Genomic DNA, 4,851 nt, shown 5'->3' on the forward strand with positions numbered 1-4,851 from the left:
CCCTATTGAGCCAGGGTCTGAGGTGGGCTGCGTGGCACCGGTACATTGGGTGCTATGCTGGGGTTTGCCCCCTTCCTGCCCATCTCGGTAGGCCACGGGGCTGTGACAGAGGCCCCATTGGAGGATGGCCAGGGGCCAGTGACCCTGCCTCCGATAGGCTGAGAGGGAAGCTGCGGGAATTTCTCCAGGACGCCCGTGGGTCCCAGAACAAGGTTCAGCTCTCCAACGATGGGGGGACTTCTATCAAATCCTCCGGGCCATAAGGGCCTTACCGGGGGAGGGTAAAGGGACCAGGAGGCTGGCTGCTTCTGTGACTCTATGCTTACCTATGGGGTTGGTCATGGTTTGCTGCATGACCCAATGGGGGCTGCGAGCATCCCTGCAAGCGAGGATCCGCCCCGCTCCAGCCCTCCATATGGCACCCATCACCTTTGCTACACTAAACACCCAGGACTGCAGGCTGGGTCTCTGCAGGTGCCAGGTGCTCTCCTTCCTTTGGGAGGGGGGTACTCTGTGGTTTTCCTGCAGGAGACCCATACAGATCCAGCCACTGAAGCAACTTGGTGGCTAGAGTGGGGGGACAGGGTCTATTTTAGCCACCTCACAGCTCGTACGGCTGGAGTGGCTACCCTATTCTCCCCTGACCCACGGCCCAAGGTGCTGGGGGTCACCGAGGCTGTGCCGGGCTGCCTGCTGCACCTCCGGGTCCGCATGGAGGGGCTGGTGATCAATCTAGTCAACGTTTATGCACTGACATTGGGCCCGGAGCGCCTGCATTTTTTTCAGCAAGCATCCGCCTTCCTCGGCTCCTTGGATCCTCATGAGTGCCTGGTCCTGGGCAGGGACTTTAACACCACCCTCAAGGAGTGGGACCACTCGGCGACCGAGCACTGCCCAGCCACCATGGACGTCATCCAGGAGATTTTCGACCATCACTCCCTGGTGGACGTCTGGCGTGACCACTACCAGGACAAGGTGTCAATGTTCACCTTTCTCTGGGTGGAGGCCCATCAGTCACGCCACTTCTGGTTGGACCGCATTTATTTATCACGCTGTCACTTTTCATGGGCCCAATCCTCCAGCATCCGGCCAGCCATGTTCTCGAATCACAATCTGGCGACCATAACGGCCTCTCTCAGTGCAGAGAGGCCAGGGCTGGCCTATGGGCACTTTAATAACAGATTGTTGGAGGATGTGGGCTTCATGGCATCCTTCCAGGAGTTCTGGCTGGCCAGGCGAGGGCAGATACATGCCTTTCCTTTGGCACGGCGGTGGAGGGACTTGGGAAAGGTGCACGCCTGGCTCTTCTGCCATGACTACACCCAGGGCGCCAGCCGGCGGAGGGATGCGGCGATAGAGCAGTCTTAGAGCTGGAGAGGCATCTGGCTGCCAGCCCTGAGGATCCATCCCTCTGTGGAGCATGACGGGAGAAGCGGGAGGAGCTCTGGGCTGTCGAGGACCATCGAGCCAGGGGTGCCTTTGTTCAATCCCGCATCCACCTCCTTCGAGAGACAGACTGTGGCTCCTGCTTCTTCTAAGCCCTGGAGAAAAAGAGGGGGGCTAGGAAGCACATCACCTGCCTTCTGACAGGGGGCGATACCAGGGCCATCCTTAGGCATACGCAGCTGCATAGGGCACCATGAAATTTGGGGCACCAAATTGCCCCAAATTTCATGGTGCCCTAGGCAGCTGCATGCTGCATACACAGCAGCACCAGTCCCAGTGACTAGCCCTATCCCACTGCAAGAGGCAGGGCCGTCCCTAGGGGGATGGGGGACCCTGGACAACTCCCTCCGACCCACCTCTTACCCTTCCCTCCTGCTCCGCCCCAGCCCACCCCTATTCTGCCTCTTCCCCCAGCAACCCTGCATTCACCGGCAGCAGCAGGAAGCAGAGCAGCCCAGCACCATCCTGCTCTACTCAGCCAGCTCCCAGCCATGACACTCCACTTCCTGCCACCAGTGAGTGCGGGAAAAGGATCGCCCTACACACTCACCAGCGGCGGGAAGCAGAGCGACACAGCCCCAGCCCTTTCCGCTTCCCTTTCCTCGGCCCCAGGGATGTCACTGGGGGTGGGAGGGTTGGGGAAAGGTTCCCCCCACCAAAACTCACTGGCGGCAGGAAGCGGCGAGCCATGGCTAGGAACTGGTGGAGTAGAGCCCAGCTGCTCGGCTTCCCGCCGCTGCCAGTGAGTGCAGGGGGGATCCCTTCCCTCAAGCCCCCTCCCCTGAGTGACATGGCTTGGGGTCAGGGCAAGGGAAGTGGAGCAGGCTGCTCCCAGCCCCTGGCTAATCCCCCAGGCCACTCTGGACCTTGATGCCTTCGAGGAGCAGTGGGTGCTGTCCAGGGTTCTCTGCTTGGTGTCCCCAGCTGGTTCCCTTCATTTAGCCCTGTGACCTCACTCCAATCCCTGTTATATCTTTAGTTGTCCCCCATAATTAACTGAGATCCTGGACCTTGTGGATCCTCCCCTTAGACTGGGGGAGGTCCTTTAGCAGGATCCCAACAGGATCACTCTCCTGTAGCCATCTGTCCTGACCCTGTCACAGAATGTAATTCCTGTAACCACATGAATTTTGTTGCATATTCCTAATTTATATGTCAAAGAGAATTTAAACACTAATTTCCTTACGCTGGATAAAGCTTGGATTAAACAGGTGGGGCATTCTGTGAGGCCTAAGAGTTGGCCTCTCAGACCACTAGAAGAAACAGATTCCCCCAATGATGACCTTCTACCTCCCCTAAGGGGACACAGTACAGATTAAGTGCATCAGCAGCAGGAATAAGTCAGCTCACTTCAAATCTCCCAAGTTTGGGGTTTTGGTCTCTCCATTCTCTAGCTAGGATTTTTCCTGTCACGTCTCCCCTTCCAACCCTTCAACCTCCCCACTCCTCCCAGCACCACTGCACACCCCAGTGAGCTATCTGAATCTCTCCCAAGGAGTGGAGATCCTGCCATTCTCCCTGGTATCTCCTGTCTGCATTCAGAAGCTCAGAGCAGGATGATGAGGCAGCAGAAACAGGAGAGGAAGAGAGGGGCCTATTACCAGGCTGTAGCTCACTCTTCTTGGTATCAGAAGTATCATTCTCTTTTAAACAGATCCTGCTCACTACTGCTGACAGCTCATCTGGAGAAGGCAGAAGGAGTAAGAAGGAGATGGAGGCAGTGCTTCCTACTGTCTCCCAATGATGGTGTAGTCTTCACCCTTCTCCTCTCAAAAGTAAGATACAGAGTATGGCTAGCCATGTGAGTTTTGTGCCCAAAGCTGCATGAGATACTATCATGGTAATCAGGAGATCTTGAGTCATCTTACAAGAATCATCATCATCCACATGAACAAGGAAATCATCCAGATCAATAAGACTTAGCAGCTCCAGCACTAGGTTCCAGAAAAATACAATAAACTCAAGCAAAGAGGCAAACATGCAGTGGGGTGGTGTAACAGAATACTGGGCTTTGAGACATACACATATGCCCCAGGCAGCCTATTATGGCCCTTTAACATTGGGAGATGTAGTTATTGGTCACAAGTCTGCTCCTAGTCATGTGCTTTGCAGATATCACATATCAGGCATCTTACAAGAGTAGCAGACAGGTGAGACCCAGGGTCAGGGAAGGTGCTCATTACAACTGCCATGCAGGAGACGTGATCTGGCTGTGAATATGCCTCACCTGTGGAAGGCTATACAAGACCCTAAGGGGTAGTAAATTGGTGTTCAATCATTGTTTCTAGGTGAATAAAGCAAATCTTTGAGCAATGCAACTGGGCCATTGTCAGGATTTCACTTTCCTGAGCTGGTGCATCCAGTTCCCCACTCCCCTTTGTCATGCATGTTTCCCATTACAGCATTATTTACTTTTAAGAAGGACCAAAAGAACAATTAATGAGTAGAAATATGTATGAGATGATATTGTATCTTCTTTATTAGGCACAGTCAATTTATATTAGGAAAAACTTTTTCACTAGGAGGGTGGTGAAACACTGGAATGCGTTGCCTAGGGAGGTGGTGGAATCTCCTTCCTTAGAAGTTTTTAAGGTCAGGTTTGACAAAGCCCTGGCTGGGATGATTTAATTGGTGATGGGTCCTGCTTTTGAGCAGGGGGTTGGACTAGATGACCTCCTGAGGTCCCTTCCAACCCTGATATTCTATGATTCTATATCACTCACAGTTTATTAGTTAGTTCAGAATGTAATGAGTATGTACAGAAGCAAAGTTAAATGGTTTAGTACAGATTATGACAATAAGGCACTTTTTTTTAAATGAGACTATTTATTGCTCCTCAGTACATATTGTATTTGAAGAAAATGCAACAACTGATAATAATGCTGAAGTCTTGTTAACTCAAGGGTCCTCTACCCATATAGTCTGGGTTGCACTGATAGCTTCAGACTAAAGGCAGACGAGATGCACTTCACCAGAAGGATCAGATGCAAAGGAGGGGTTGGGGGAAAGGTGTAACTAAAACACATTTGCATCTTTTAACAAAATAAACATTCACAGATATTACAGTGAATTCAGACATTCACAATCTTATTTCTTTTAACATAAATCACTAAGAATTATGTATCTAACACTGTAAAAATCATTGCATTTTAACTCTTATCAAAAACAAAGGAGTTAAAGTTACATAAATATAGCTACTTGTTATTCCATTTACAGATCCAACACATTAGTTGTTCATTAAAGCTATTAATCTGATTATACTTTTTTAGTAAAAAGATAATATAAATCAGAAAAACAAACATAAAAATAGTGAACAGTTTAATTTGCATTTATTAGAAACAAAACTCATTTTCAATTTCATATATTCTATTCAACAAATGCAGTTTCATTTTAATTTTTTTAAAT

The 4,851-nt window shown here is 50.4% G+C and overlaps 1 pseudogene; it reads left to right on the plus strand.

Annotated features, from left to right (window-relative positions):
- LOC144262443 (lutropin-choriogonadotropic hormone receptor-like) overlaps positions 1–3,369 on the plus strand; it is a 28,108-nt pseudogene extending 24,739 nt beyond the window's left edge.
- Positions 3,370–4,851: the final 1,482 nt, after the last annotated feature.

This window comes from Eretmochelys imbricata, chromosome 3 (genome assembly GCF_965152235.1).
Source record: "Eretmochelys imbricata isolate rEreImb1 chromosome 3, rEreImb1.hap1, whole genome shotgun sequence".
Classification (NCBI taxonomy): domain Eukaryota; kingdom Metazoa; phylum Chordata; order Testudines; family Cheloniidae; genus Eretmochelys; species Eretmochelys imbricata.